This window comes from Ascaphus truei, chromosome 3 (assembly GCF_040206685.1).
Source record: "Ascaphus truei isolate aAscTru1 chromosome 3, aAscTru1.hap1, whole genome shotgun sequence".
In the NCBI taxonomy this organism is placed as follows: Eukaryota; Metazoa; Chordata; class Amphibia; order Anura; family Ascaphidae; genus Ascaphus; species Ascaphus truei.
Window position 1 is genome coordinate 168,705,889 of NC_134485.1, and position 16,602 is coordinate 168,722,490.

General features: G+C 43.5%; 1 long non-coding RNA gene across 1 annotated transcript in view; it reads right to left on the bottom strand.

The window, feature by feature from the left end:
* Positions 1 to 4,916: 4,916 nt before the first annotated feature.
* Positions 4,917 to 16,602, bottom strand: part of LOC142490995 (uncharacterized) — a 113,279-nt gene continuing 101,593 nt past the window's right edge. The window contains exon 5 of the long non-coding RNA XR_012800207.1: positions 4,917 to 4,971. This is a non-coding gene — a long non-coding RNA (uncharacterized LOC142490995). The remainder of the gene's footprint in view (positions 4,972 to 16,602) is intronic.

The following is a 16,602-nucleotide window of genomic DNA, read 5'->3' on the forward strand; positions in this document are numbered from 1 at the left end:
TTATGCGCATGCGTGTACTGTACAGTACAGTATGTCTCATTTGAACATTGTTGAAACGCATAGGCGTGTTACAGTATCACATTTTGGCGCATTAAACATTATGATGACATTTTGAAAATATTTCTTTGAACTGGTAATCCATCACACAGCGCTTTCCCCCTTGCCCCCTTGCCCCCGCACACACACAAGGCTCAAGGATTTCAACTTCTTATCTACACCTCTCCCACACCATTCATTTGTAATAACAAACCAAAAGATAGTACTGTACCAGCACTCTCAGTCTCACAGCTACAGATACTAACGATATTATCTGTAGCTGTGAGACAGAAAGTGCTGGTACTATCTTTTGGTTTGTTAGTACTTGTGAGGGGAATTAGAGTCCCTTCCTATTCCGTGCACCCTGCAACCTTGCTGAGTTTTTCAGTCAGAGTGCTGTCTATCACCCCCCTTTCTGCCATTCATTTGTAATGTTTGGCTTTCTGGCTTGAATCTTCCCGAGCGTGGCATTACATTCCTGCGCATGCGTGTATAACTTCCCATTCATTTAGTAGTTAGTTCAAGTTTAAAAAATATTGTTTTTTTTGGTTATCGACATGGGCTTGCATAACAATTCTGGATATTATGAGAATCACGTTTTAAAAATATCTATTTTTTTCAGTTATCGACATGGGCTTGCATAACAATTATGAGAATAAATCAGTACTGTTGCTTTTTAATTCTACACTAGTCATGCACATGCTTTATGAGGTGGGTGGCATACTGTGATTTTTATTTGGGGGAGTGGGGATCAAAACATTATGATGATCTGTTGAAAATATTTCTTTGAACTACAGGTAGTCCATCAGACAGCGTTCCCTCACTCCCCCCTGCATACACACAAGGCTCAAGGATTTCAACTTCTTATCGACACCTCTCACAAACCATTAATTTTCAAATGGTTGGCTTTGTGGCTTTAATCTTCCTGAGCCTGGTCTCACATTTCTGCGCCTGCATGTAATTCTCTTTGGGACCTTGTTGATTATTAATGCGCATGCGTGTACAACTTCCAATTCAATTAGAAGTTCAAGTCTGAAAAAAAAGTTTTTTTTTTTGTTATTTTTATTTCGTTTCTCGACATGTGCCTGCATAACAATTCTTGATATTCTGAGAACCAAACAGTACTGTTGCTTTTTAATTCTACACTAGTCATGCACATGCTTTATGAGGTGGGTGGCATACTGTGATTTTTATTTGGTGTGGGGATCAAAAAAATTAGGATGACCTGTTTAAAATATTTCTTTGAACTACAGGTAATCCTTCATACAGCTTCCTCCCCTCCTCCCCCCCCCCCCCCGCACACAAACAAGGCTCAAGGATTTCCAATTCTTATCAACACCTCTCACAAACCATTCATTTTCAATGGTTGGCTTTGTGGCTTTAATCTTCCTGAGCCTGGTCTCACATTTCTGCGCCTGCGTGTAATTCTCATTGGGTGGGACCTTATTGATTATTAATGCTCATGCGTGTATAACTTCCCATTCATTTTGAAGTTAGTTCAAGTTTTAAAAATATATATATATATTAAAAAAAATTGTTATTGACATGGCTTGCATAACAATTCTGGCTATTATGAGAATCACGTTTTAAAAAAAAATATTTTTGGTTATCGACATGGGCTTGCATAACAATTTTTGATATTCTGATCATCAATCAGTACTGTTCTTTTTAATTCTACACTAGTCATGTACGTTCTTTATGAGGTGGGTGGCATAGTACTGTGATTTTTATTTGGGGGTGTGGGGATCAAAATATTATGATGACCTGTTGAAAATATTTCTTTTAACTACAGGTAATCCATCATACAGCTTTACCCCCCTCCCCCCCGCACACACAAGGCTCAAGGATTTCAACTTCTTATCGACACCTCTCACAAATGTGATAATCCCTTCCCAAATTTAATATGTAAATCTGATTAGCCCTTCTTGGCCCTTCAACCACTTTCCCCCCCGCTCCCCACCACCACTTCACACACAAGCCTTACAACGTGAGGGGTGGGGGGGTGTTTCAATGATTATTATTATCGTGAATGTCAAGAAATATTTATTTTATTTTATCAGGAATAAAAAATACAAATAATCATGAATAATACAAATTTCAGTCTTTATCTTCTTTGCACACGTACTGTAGTTCTTCTGTCAGTTGAAAATTAAGGGCCGGTGGATAATCATGGAAAAATTAAAAATACAAATAATCATGAATAATGCAAATTTATAATAATAAAAACAGTTATACAATACTGAGTTTAGATGCAGAGAAGGCGTTTGATAGAATTAACTGGTTATTCCTAGATAAAACCATGCAGAAATTCAGCTTCAAGGACCCATTCCTAATGGGGGTCCGAGCATTGTACCAAAACCCATCAGCAGCAATTAAGCTCCCGGGAGGCACAGCACAGAGGTTCTCAATAACAAATGGTATAAGGCAGGGTTGCCCTTTATCCCCTCTCCTCTTTGCCCTGACGATTGAGCCGCTGGCAGCCAAAATACGCGAGAGCGTAGACATCCAGGGCGTTCCAATTGGCGAGACAAATTATAACATTTCACTTTTTGCCGACGATGTAATACTAACCCTAACCCACCCCCAAACATCCCTTCCCAACCTACATAAAGAATTGGTGGAATTTGGAAAGATTTCGGACTATAAAATTAACAATGACAAATCAGAAGCCCTACATGTAAACGTTCCAGAGCCAGAAATCAATCTATTGAAGATAAATTTCAATTACAGGTGGAGTTCCTCATACATTAAATACCTGGGAGTGAATGAATCAGGTAACTACCAATCACTATACAAATATAATTATCCGGCCTTGTTTGGGAAAATTAAAAAAGATCTGGACAAATGGGAAGGTTACCAGATCTCATGGATCGGGAGTAGGATCTCGGTAAAAATGAACATACTCCCCAGATTGTTATACTTCTTCCAGACACTCCCGATCCATGTTCCTGGCTCTGAGCTTAAAAACATTCAAAGCAAATTGTTTAATTTTATTTGGAAGGGCAAAAGACCCAGGGTCGCCAGGTCGGTTCTACTGGCGTCAAGAGGAAGGGGGGGCCTAGAGGTCCCAGATATCTCCAAATATTATTTAGCAGCCCAATTGAGGCAAGTCGTAGTGTGGAACGCAGACCCGGGCCTCTACTGCTGGCTAGATATAGAATCCCACTACGTAAAGACGCCTTCTCTGAAGGTCCATCTCTGGGGCGCGGACAGAGGAGACAGACCCCCCCCCCGCAGATTTGACCTAGGCGCGGTGAGACACACCTGGGAAGTCTGGCGGAAATGTAAAACAAAGTTTAAACTAACATCTCCAGACTCACTGCTTACACCGATCCATAATAACCCTAACTTTCCCCCGGGATGTGACCCAAACAATTTGAGCACTTCAGACTGGGGGGGATAAGGGGGATCGCCGACCTGTTGAGCGGTGGAAGGCTGCTGAACTTTCAAGAATTGCGCGCAAAGCACGAGGCTCCAGAACTGAGCCCATTTAAGTATCTCCAAATTCGACACTTCCTTCAAAAAATGTCCCCAAAATTTGAGTTTCCTCCCCTTACAAACTTTGAGAGGCTGTGCCAAACAAGCACACATCAAACAGCCCTGATCTCCAAAATATATGCTGGCATGGAGATAACAGCAGGCCCATCCACTCACGACTACATGTCCAAGTGGGCGGCAGAATTAAACATAGACATAGACAGAGAAGACTGGGAGGACATATGGGACGCGGCTTCAGGAACTTCCATTTGTACCGCAACAAAAGAGAATATCTACAAAATCATGTTCCACTGGTACCTTACTCCAGTCAGATTGAAGCAAATCTACCCCCTGGCCTCAGATACATGCTGGAGAGGCTGTGGGCAGAGAGGCGACATGGCCCACATTTGGTGGTCATGCCCAATAATCCAAAACTTTTGGTTTACAATCCAAACTCTCATTCAAGAGGTAACTGGTCTCACAATATTCCCTGACCCATTGACCTTCCTCCTGGGCAGGCCGATCGAGGAAATTGACCGCCCAGTGGGGAAATTAATCTCCTTTATCCTCACCACGGCAAGGTGCGCTGTGGCGTTCTCCTGGAAAAAGATCTCACCCCCCTCCTTTCAGGCGGTTAAGAGAAGAATAGATGACGTAATGCTTATGGAGCGACTAACAGCTTTCCTCAAGCGTAAGACAGAGAGTCACTACAAGGTATGGGAACACTGGATGGGTCACTGATCCCCAAAAAGGGCCCACACCCAGGACCCGCGGTCACTGGGACCGTGATATGTAGGAAGGATGGGCCGACAGTGAGGGGGAGGCAACCCCCCCCCGGCCTTCACCCACCCCACCCCCTCCCCCTCCCCCCCAGGTCAACCCGTTACCCAGAGGTCACGCCTCGCTTGGCGGTACCCCCCCCCCCACCCTTGAAATGGAAAATTGAAAAACAATGTGTATTAGGATGTTGTGATGTGATACAAGCTTGTATTTTTATCTTTTTCCTAATAAAAATGTTTAAAAACAGTTATACAAATTTTCAGTCTTACTCTTCTTCGTCATGTCCACATTGCATTCTGTAGTTCATTGAGAGAGGGGGGGTTGTGTAAATCATGACTGTAGATACACTATACACACAGTTCACACAATTTACACATGATAACCCCCTCCCCCCGCCCGTCCTTTTTAAGTACAGATCTCTCTGAAAAGGAAAGAAAAAATTAGTGCAGTTAAGTACATATACTGTAATGGCATTGTGTACAGTATAACTACTCCATATTGGACTATGCAGTTACTACTTTCAAACCACTGTATACTGGAACTCATTATACATTATAACTACTGTATAACTACTGTAAAATACTTTGCAACAGGATTTGTTATGGTTTTTTATTTTATGGTTTACCTGTGGATTGGTTCCTGTGCTTCCGGGTCGCCTGGATTTCGGTGAATGGGCATCTAATGGTGAGTAAACAAAAGAAAAGTTTATTATTTTTACTTTTACAGGTTTTTATGATTTTTGATTCATGTCTTTTATTTTTTCAGTCCCATTTAATGCCCGTTAATGTATCTATGTATATACATACATTCACGGACACTGAATGGGTGTATTGTATGTGAATTTTGTACTGCTGCGGCCCATTTTATTCTAAAACATCACCGCATTTTTCATGGATTTTTTTCCGAATGCGACGCACTTCACCGGGTGCATGCCGCTTTCATGTTGCGTTCTCAGCCGTGGGTCATGCGCGGGTCATGCGCGGTTGATGCGCAGTTCATGCGTTTATTGAGAATGGTTCGTATTTAATAGGTTGCAATTCTTCGCGTGTCCGCCAGATGGCAGATATTCATGAATTGTAATGCGCATGCGCTTCAGTAATGTGTCGACTTGCAGGTGTTTCGTTTAAAAAAGATACCACAGTGTGCTATTGTAAATTGGCCTTGGGACTGAAGGAAGAGGTTACAATAATGTGTCAATTTAGGCTTTTCATATTAAAGAAAGACAAAGACCAGTTCCTGTTATTCTCCAGAGACCCGCCACCATGAGTGTTCACGTGCAGCCCGTTTTCCAAAAACCCGACAGAAGTTACGCGTATTTGATATGGGCCGCGATTAATGCAACAGATGATAAGATGGCAACAGTTGTTCAAATTTATCAGTATTTTATCGAAAACTATGACTTTTTCAAATTTTCGCCAGCTCCTCATGTGTGGAAGCGTGCAATAAGGAAAAGGATTTGTAGCGATCCATGTTTTTTTCATATTGATCCCAAATTTATTGGAGGGTATTGGTGTGTATCACCGGCTTTTTCCTGTATCTATGATCATGCAGACGGCAAAAGGCGAAAGGTCGTGTTAAAACCAACTAAGAAACAACAGTCGCTGGCAAGCAATGCGCCAGCTCCAGCACCGGCTTCCAATAACGGTCCCACCGTCAGTGGCAACCCTTGCTGTCTGTCCACGCACGGATACCTGCAGCCTGAGACGGATTTTGCGTGCAGTTTCGATCAAGCTTGCATGTACCTAAGCGATTTCCAGCCTCATCAGCTGACTACAGGTGCAGTAGTCCCGCTGCCAACTGTCAACGTGTAAGATCAAGAATACTGGACTGGCAGTGGCCCGGCGCAGGCGCCAGCTGATTGGGAAATTCTATGGTGAGTAATGTTGCCATATTTTTTTATTTTGAAAATATCAATATCGGTGCGATTCAAAAGTCAAGCAATTCTCCTGTAAGCAATATCATTGGCTGAGCGGCTTCTACAGTAGATACTGTTCTGAACAATTGGTGAAAAGCTAGGAGCATGCGCATTGGAACCTTCTTGAAACACATATGCGTGTCATCACCTCAACGGTAGGCGCATGCGCATGTGAACAGGAGACGTCCCCCGAGAAAATTATTGGTGGGACTGCCTGGGAACTTCTTTAGGGGAATGACCATTACAGTAAAACTTTTCTTTTTGTTTTTCCTCAGAATAGAAAACGGCAAATGGAGGGATTTCGATGGATAATATTGCTTTGTGTAACAATGCCTGCACATTGCTGAATCGGATTTAAAAAAACACGTACCGGAGTCTACAGTTTAGTGGCCGTTGTTATTGATTAGGATAGAATACCTGAAACAGTATGCTGATGTTTTCCGACTGTACAGTATACAATAATTTTTTATATACAGTATACTGTGTAATAAACCCGAAACAAATAAAAAGTATGCATTTATTCTACATGTATTACAGTACATACAGTGTGTCTTCTATACAGTACCTGTACATACTGTACAGTACATTATGTGTCTTCTATTTTTTTTAATACTCTTGTGATGTGCAGTACTGAGCATGCCTACAGTATACAGTACAGTATGCCTGGACAGTAGTGTACATTCTAGAAACACTGAATTTTGTTACAATATCAAAGGAGCCAATGGAACAATTTAAAACAAATCAACATTTTCTTTTATTGGTGGAGTAAGTATAAAAACATTTATTTACAAATACTGTACAATGTAAAAACATTTTAAGTGCACAGTAATTCAAAACATCAACAGGTGTATGGTTTACTGCTAGTGAAAACATTTATGTGCAGAAAGTAAAAACATTTACAGTCAGTCAGTATGGTTTACAGTCACATGTTATAAAAAAAAATTCTTTATTCATAAAATATACAAAACGCAACATCTCCTTTATTAAAGAACGGCAAGTCAAAACATTTACAGTGGGATGGTGTGCAGAACAGTCAGTCAGGCCTGCACCACTACAGTCCTCGAGGGCAGCAAACAGGCCCGGTTTTCAGGACAACCTTGAACTTGTTTGCGTCCCTCGGGGACTGGAACAAAACATTTAACAAACATTTACAACAGTTGAACACTCACTCAAATGCGTACCCCACCAGATTGTCTTTCCATGTCCGATGCCTTGCATGGCGCAAAATGCCATTAATGCAGTCTCGAACGCCTTTCATTACAGGATCTGTAATTGAAAAATAGCGCCGCAATTCATCCAGAATGGTCTTTCTTAAATTGTAAGGAAGCGCCTTTTTTAGGCGATTTCCTTCGTAGTTCACTTTGAAGGTCCAGTCGCAGTACATCAAGTAGGACACATGGTGCTTAAAAATGAACAAGGCATACTTGTGGGGTACACCAGCACTCATCACCCTCTACTTCTCCCTGAGTGCCGGTGGCAGATCGTGCAGGATGATGTCAGGCACCGTATCGATGCAAGCGAATGTAGGTCTTCTGTGAGCGGGTGTGCTTGTGGCGGCGGGCGAGGGTAGGTTGTCTGGGAGGAAGCTTTCGACCTGTCTTGGTCACCGTGTTGTCTCCTGGCGTGGTCTTGACGGGGTTGTCATGTCCTCCTCAATGGCATACATTTACACAAAATCTTCTGGTGGAGGGGGTGATGGAAGGTGGTCGATGCTCCCATTTATCACATCCATGCCACCCTCCTGCTCCGGCGTCAGGGAAACAGGGGCATGAACATCGAGCAAATTATGTATCCCCGCTATGTCAGCCTCTATCTTCTCCATCCGTCGATCCATCCGTGGATCCATATTTAGCATCTGTTGCTCCATATTTAGCATGGTCTCCAGAAGCAGATCTATCTGTGCCAGCACAATTGAGTTCCTGGGGATATCCACACTTATCCCATTCAGCATCCGGGCAAACGAGCTGCTTCTTGTGCATGACGTGCTGTGGACATCTGGGTGCCATAATACAGTATGCACCTAACTGCTCAATTTTTTTCTTTCCAGAGAAAGTAGCAACAGCCATCTAGTACTACACATCACACAATGCCATAATACAGTACGCACATAACTGCACTAATTTTTTGTTTTCTAGTCTTTTCAGGAAAAAAGTATGGACTGGGGTAGAGGGGGGGGGTTGTGCACAGTCTAATCTGTTTGTACAGTCAAGTGTACAGTATATAAACAGCAGTAATGATGTACACAAAACCTCTCCTCTCTCAATGAACTATACTGTACTGTACACAGAATGAGGAAGAAGATAAAGACGCAAAAAATGATATTACTATATACAGCTAAACCCCGTTATAACGCGGGTCTCGAGGTCCACCCCGAGACCACCGCGTTACTAACGGGGTCGCGAGAAAAAAAAATGGCCGCCGCGCTTTAGCGCATATTCATCCCGCGGGACAGGAGATGGGAGCGGGCATGTCCCTCCGCTCCCTGCTTCCCCCTGTCACCGCGGGACCGGCCGCGGGGCAGGAGATGGGAGCGGGGATGTCCCTCCTGTCCCCGCTTCCCCCTGTCACCGCGGGACAGGCCGCGGGGCAGGAGATGATAGCGGGGATGTCCCTCCTGTCCCCGCTTCCCCCTGTCACCGTGTGACAGGCCGCGGGGCAGGAGATGGGAGCGGGGATGTCCCTCCTGTCCCCGCTTCCCCCTGTCACCGTGTGACAGGCCGCGGGGCAGGAGATGAGAGCGGGGATGTCCCTCAGGTCGCCGCTTACCTCAGATCCCGCTGCCTGCATGGAGGTGGTAGCGGGGGGGTTTCTTCTCCCCACCGCTGTCCCTGGCGCTCCCGCTGCCTGCGCGGGAGGAGGGGGGGGAGCGGGTGGTGGTGCTGGTCGCGGCCTTTCCTCTGCTCCGACCCCACCCCCCCGTCTGTGTAGAGTGAGAGAGTGTGTGTGTGTATGTATATATGGGAGAGAAAGTGTGTGTGTGTATATGGGTGTGTGTATGTGGGTGTGAGTGTGTGTAAGTGTCTGAGTGTGTGTGTAAGTGTGTGTAAGTGTGTGTAAGTGTGAGTGAGTGTCTGTGAGTGTCTAAGTGTGTGTAAGTGTGTGTAAGTGTGTGTAAGTGTGTGTAAGTGTGTGTAAGTGTGTGTGAGTGTCTGTGAGTGTCTAAGTGTGTGTAAGTGTGTGTAAGTGTGTGTAAGTGTGTGTGAGTGTGTGTGAGTGTGTGTGAGTGTCTGTAAGTGTCTGTGAGTGTCTGTGAGTGTCTGTGAGTGTGTAAGTGTGTGTAAGTGTGTGTAAGTGTGTGTGAGTGTCTGTGAGTGTGCGTGAGTGTGCGTAAGTGTGCGTGGGAGTGTGTGTGAGTGTGTGTGCGTGTGCGTAAGTGTGTGTGAGTGTGTGTGAGTGTCTGTAAGTGTGTGTGAGTGTGTGTGCAGTGTGAGCAATGAGGAGTGTGTGTGCAGTGTACAGTGTGTGTGCAGTGTGTCAGTGTGTGCAGTGTGAGCAATGAGCAGTGTGTGTGCAGTGTGCAGTGTGTGTGCAGTGTGTGTGCAGTGTGTCAGTGTGTGCAGTGTGAGCAATGAGGAGTGTGTGTGCAGTGTACAGTGTGTGTGCAGTGTGTCAGTGTGTGCAGTGTGAGCAATGAGCAGTGTGTGTGCAGTGTGTCAGTGTGTGCAGTGTGAGCAATGAGCAGTGTGTGTGCAGTGTGCAGTGTGTGTGCAGTGTGTCAGTGTGTGCAGTGTGAGCAATGAGCAGTGTGTGTGCAGTGTACAGGGTGTGTGCAGTGTGTCAGTGTGTGCAGTGTGAGCAATGAGCAGTGTGTGTGCAGTGTGCAGTGTGTGTGCAGTGTGTGTGCAGTGTGTCAGTGTGTGCAGTGTGAGCAATGAGCAGTGTGTGTGCAGTGTGCAGTGTGTGTGCAGTGTGTCAGTGTGTGCAGTGTGAGCAATGAGCAGTGTGTGTGCAGTGTGCAGTGTGTGTGCAGTGTGTCCAATGAGCAGTGTGTGTGCAGTGTGCAGTGTGTGTGCAGTGTGTCCAATGAGCAGTGTGTGTGCAGTGTGCAGTGTGTGTGCAGTGTCAGTGTGTGCAGTGTGTGCAGTGTGTGCAGTGTGCAGTGTGTGTGCAGTGTGTCAGTGTGAGTAATGAGCAGTGTGTGTGCAGTGTGCAGTGTGCAGTGTGTGTGCAGTGTGGCAGTGTGAGCAATGAGCAGTGTGTGTGCAGTGAGTGTGTGCAGTGTGTGCAGTGTGTGCAGTGTGCAAAAAAAAAAATGAAATTTTTTTTTTTTTTAACCGGGAGCCACGGGAAAACCGCGTTATAACCGAATCGCGGTATAACGAGGCGCGTTATAACAGGGTTTAGCTGTATATATTACAATTTATAAATTATTAAATAATATTATTATAAATGTGCATTATTCATGTTTATCCATATTTTATAAATGTTTTATAAATGTTTATCCAATTTCAATCTGCCAGAAGAACTTAATAAAGACTGCATTATGTATTATTCATGATTATTTTTATTATTGTATTTTTTGGTTCCTGATAAAATAAAATAAATATTTATTTACATTCCTTCTAATCATAATCATTGACAACCCCCCCCCCCCCCACACACACACACCTACAGTACACCAAAGAAAATGAATGAATGACAAAACAACATGAATCAGTTAATGGTTTTTTTAACTCTCAATTCTCACAATGCTGTGCAAATCAGATTTACATATCAAATTCGAGAAAGGGATTTACCAAAGCGTTACCGTAAACAAAGCCTCAAAGGTTTGGGGGGGGGGGGTTGGGTTAGTCATGCGCAGTAATCAGCTAGCTCCCATCTCAAAGAGGATTACACGCAGGCGCAGTGAGGTGGCAAGGACGGATTAAAAACACAATGACTAGCTTCAGAAAATTAATGACTATGTGGGGGTGTCTGTCGATAAGAGTTTCAAAACCTTGAGCGAGCCTTGTGTGTGTGCATGGGGGAGGGGGCTGCATGAAGGATTAACTGTGCAGCAGTTCAAAAAATTACATAATTTCAAAAGGCAGTTCATCATAATAATTTGATACCTACACCCCCAAATACAGTACATATTAAGCACACACATCAACCATGTGCAGTCAAATGCACAGGGTCGCAGTCAAAAGCTACAGCACAGATTGAATATCGTAATATCAAGATTGTTTTTGCAGGCTTGTGGAGAAAACAACAATTAAAAAATTATAATAAAAAAAAAAAAATTTGGTCACTTACTCAAGCAAGCAGTGGTGGGTGAAGTTACAGGCGCATGCGCAGTAATCAGCTAGCTCCCATCTCAAAGAGGATTACACTCAGGTGCAGTGAGGTGACTGACGCTCGGCTATGGACGGATTAAGAACACAATGTCAAGCTTCAGAAAATTAATGACTCTGTGGAGTTTCAAATCCTTGAGCGAGCCTTGTGTGTGTTCGTGGGGGAGGGGGCTACAGGGTAAAGCTGCATGAAGTTCAAATTTCAAAAGGCAGTTCATCATAATAATATGATCCCTACACCCTACTGCACCGACACACTTTATTCGAGCAAATACCCGGTATGTACCTGGCAGATACCTGGAATGCGCCGCTCCTCACCTCTGACAAGCCCCGTTGCGTTTGCCTTCCCAGCCTGGGTTCGTGCCTGGCTGATGGGCGGCTGATCTGTTAAATGATAATGATTAGGATTTAATAGGCTGCAATGCTTCGCGTGTCTACCAGATGGCATAAATTCATGAATTGTAATGCAGTATATATATATATACTGTGCAGTATTGCAGCCAGCGGGAATAAAATGCTTCAATCCCTGCCTGGAAAATACCTCAATGCACTCGGGCAGAAAACAGTCACAAACCTCAATACACCCGGGTATACCCGAATTCGTGGGACTAGCCGAGCTCGAATAAAGTGTGTCGCCAGTGTAAATACAGTACATAAAAAGCACACAAATCAACCATGTGCAGTCAAACGCACAGGGTCGCAGTCAAAAGCTACAGCACAGATTGAATATCGTAATACAGTATCAAGATGGTTTTTGCAGGCTTGAGGAGAAAATAAAAATTAAAAAATTAGAATAATTTTTTTTTTTTTTTTTGGTCACTCACCCAAGCAAGCAGTGACGGGCGAAGTTACAGGCGCATGCGCAGTAATCACCTGCTGTCAAGCAGGAATGTGATTGAAAACAGACACACGTTCAAAGGAATGGTGTGGGAGATATGTACTGCATTGTAAAGAAGATAAGAAGTTGAAATACCCTGCAGTGCAGTTAATTATCCTGAGCGAGGGGAGAGCGCTGTATATTCCGAAATGTGACACTGTTACAGTACTGTACACGCCTATGCAGTTCAACAATTTTCAAATGAGACATACTGTACAGTACAGCACTGCAAATGCATGTATACTTTAAATATGCAAATTTACAATTACTGCGCGTGCACACACAGACTGTGTATTGACGTAGGTTGAACCGCGAAGGTATTAGACTTCAAAGACAACAGCTCGCAAACGCCCCCCTGAGTTTTTACACGGCATTGCAGTATTGCAGACAGCGAGAATAAAATGTTAATATCACAAGCGCTAAAATAACGCAATTCACTCCGGACAAAAAAAAAACGCATCTGACCGAGATTTTCTGAGAGCCGCGGCAGCCACTGTATGTAAATGCTTTGTTTTTTATGCTCTATTATTGCCCCTGTATGTTATGTTTATCTATCTGTATGGATAGACATACAGGGATAATAATGGATTGTTTAGCTCATGTTTAGGTTCTTTTCATGTATGGATAATGTATTTAACAGCTTTATTTTGTCATTGTTTTGAATAATGTAATTTGTATTTAGGTAATGGCTTATTTCTGGTAGTTAGATTAGAATGAAGGTGTTATTTTAAATTAGAATTGTTTTGGCAATGGTTTGGCTTTAGGAATTGAATAGGGAATTGTATAATTGATTTGTATTGTATTTTAATCGTTTGAGGAAATGGATTAATTGATTGATGCTAATTATATTGATGTTGGTTAGTTTCTATTTGATTTTCATGATGGCATTGATGGTTACGGGACATTGTTCATAGTGTATTTTATTGTTACATATATTTTGCATAGTGTTACACTGGCGACACAGTTTATTACACTGCAGCCAGATCCGCAAGCCGGGAGATTTCCCGGCTTGCTAGTGGCCGCCCCTCGGCGTGCCGCGCGTCATAGACGCGCGGTCACGCGTCTTCGGGAGCGTGCGCCCCCTGCACGCGCGTCCAGGGGCTCCCCGAGGGAGCCCTGGTGTCCCGCGATCGCGGGACAGCGGCAGGGGGTTCCGGGGGACCCGGCGGACCCGGCAGCGGTAGGGAGAGCGCCCCGATCGGAGGGCGCTCTTCCGCTGCTTCGGCGCGCGCCCGTCACTCTCGGGCGCGCGCCAGGCTACTGCTGCGGCACAGAACGGGCAAATGCTCGAATAAACTGTGCCGCAGCAGTACATGATGCACAGATTAATTGCATCATGTACACACTCAATGCAATTGTGTGACATTTCATATACATTTGTGGAGCTGCTGATTTGTTGGCTTATATTTGCAATCGATGCTGGGTTTATTTTAACATGCAAAGTGGAGATTTTAAGATTAAAAATTCATGTTTTGATTTATGAATGTTTTATGTGTTTCATAATGGGCAAATAATATATTATCCATATCTGGATAATAGTTATTTTGCACATTATTGTACTGTATGTGTTGGGGGTGAGAGGAGGGTGTATTGGCCCCAAGGGTATGTGGGTAGGCCTCCCTTGTGGGTAGTGGGTGTTTACCAGGGAAGAATCAAGTTCAATAGTAGCACCACAGGAGGAAGCCACAACCTCCATATTAATGACCAATTGGTTAACTGAGTAAGAAGTTCATAAGCGACTTGAAAAAATTAATGTAAATAAGGCACCTGGCCCCGATGGCATACATCCAAGTGTTCTCAAGGAGTTAAGCTCAGTAATAGCAAAACCATTATATTTAATATTCAAGGACTCCATTTCCACAGGCTCAGTACCACAAGATTGGCATAAAGCAGATGTGGTGCCTATATTTAAAAAGGGAGCTAGATCACACCCGGGGAATTACAGACCTGTAAGCCTGACTTAATAGTAGGGAAACTACTTGAAGGTTTAAAATGGGATAATATTCAGGACTACCTAATGGAAAACAAAATTATTAGTAATAGTCAGCATGGATTTATGAAGGATAGATCTTGCCAAACTAACCTTATTTGTTTCTTTGAGGAGGTAAGTAGGAATTTAGACCAGGGTAATGCAGTTTTTGTGGTCTATTTAGATTTTGCAAAGGCTTTTGATACGGTTTCACACAAGAGGTTGGTGTACATAATAAAGAAAATTGGACTCAGTAATAATATATGCCCCTGGATTGAAAACTGGTTAAAGGACAGACAACAGAGGGTTGTCATAAATGAAACTTTTTCAGCTTGGGCTAAAGTCGTGAGTGGAGTACCTCAAGGATCGGTACTGGGACCCCTGCTTTTTAACTTGTTTATTAATGACCTTGAGGTTGGGTTCGAGAGCAAAGTCTCCACCTTTGCTGATGATACTAAATTGTGTAAGGTAATAGAATCAGAACAGAATGTAATTTCTCTTCAGAAGGACTTGGAGAGACTGGAAACGTGGGCAGGTAAATGGCAAATGAGGTTTAATACAGATAAATGTAAGGTTATGCATTTGGGATGCAAGAATAAAAAGGCGACTTACAAATTAAATGGAGATATATTGGGGAAATCCTTGATGGAGAAGGATTTAGGAGTGCTTGGAGACAGCAGGCTTAGCAATAGTGCCCAATGTCATGCAGTAGCTGCAAAGGCAAACAAGATCTTATCTTGCATCAAACGGGCAATGGATGGAAGGGAAGTAAACATAATTATGCCCCTTTACAAAGCATTAATAAGACAACACCTTGAATATGGAGTACAATTTTGGGCACCAATCCTAAGAAAAGACATTATGGAACTAGAGAGAGTGCAGAGAAGAGCCACCAAATTAATAAAGGGGATGGACATTCTAACTTATGAGGAGAGGCTAGCTAAATTAGATTTATTTACATTAGAAAAGAGGCGTCTAAGAGGGGATATGATAACGATATACAAATATATTCAGGGACAATACAAGGAGCTTTCAAAAGAACTATTCATCCCACGGGCAGTACAAAGGACTCGGGCCATCCCTTAAGGTTGGAGGAAAGGAAATGTCACCAGCAACAAAGGAAAGGGTTCTTTACAGTAAGGGCAGTTAAAATGTGGAATTCATTACCCATGGAGACTGTGATGGCAGATACTATAGATTTGTTAAAAAAAGTTGGACATCTTTTTAGATGGGAAAGGTATACAGGGATATACCAAATAAGTATACATGGGAAGGATGTTGATCCAGGGATTAATCCGATTGCCAATTCTTGGAGTCAGGAAGGAATTCATTTTTCCCCTTAATGGGGTTTTTTGTTTGCCTTCCTCTGGATCAATAAGTAAGTATAGATATAGAATAAAGTATCTGTTGTCTAAATTTAGCATAGGTTGAACTTGCTGGACATACGTCTTTTTTCAACCTCATCTACTATGTAACTATATGTAACTATGTAATGTATGTGTTGGGGTTGGGGGGAGGGTGTTTTGGCCCCAAGGGTATGTTGGTAGGCCTCCCTTGTGGGTAGTGGGTGAGGGTGGTTAGGCTTCACGGGGTGGAGGGGTAGTGGGGGAGGGTATTTAAGCCCTCCCGAGTGGTGGGTGAGGGTGGGTTAACCCCTTAATGACTGTAGCGGTTAATAACCGCTATGGTGATTAAGGGATTAGGGGACATTACATTGGATGTTTTATTCTTGTGTATATCTTGCAGCATCGGAGAGGCATGGGCAGGATGAAGATGAGGATGAAGATGGCCTTCATCGTGGGTGCCTGTAAAAGGTAAGTGTAATATGTTTTTACTGTATTTATTGAAAATTATATTTATTTACAATGGGCAAATGCATTATTATCCATATGTGGATAATAGTAATTTTGCCCATTACTGTATAGTATGTGTTAGGGGGGTGTATTTAGTTATTAATATTGTTGGGTTTTTTTTGGAGGCGCAACATTGTTACCGCAGGCCCGCGAGTACCCCGGGACTCCCACGGGGACCCCCGCACTCCCGCTGGGGCCCCCGCTTGGTGAGCCGGGGACACCCGCCGGCCTTTTGTATGGGTGTTGCGCATGCAAAAAGGTAAACAAAGAATTTTTTCTAAGTCCTGCTTTTTTTATCACCAGCGGAACTTCACGTTCTAAGAGCACTTTGTGCTCTTAAAATGACTTATCACTGCTTAGTGCATAGCCCCCTAAGTACCTCACTAGTATAGGTGTGAGTGCAACCAAGGGAAGAAACACAG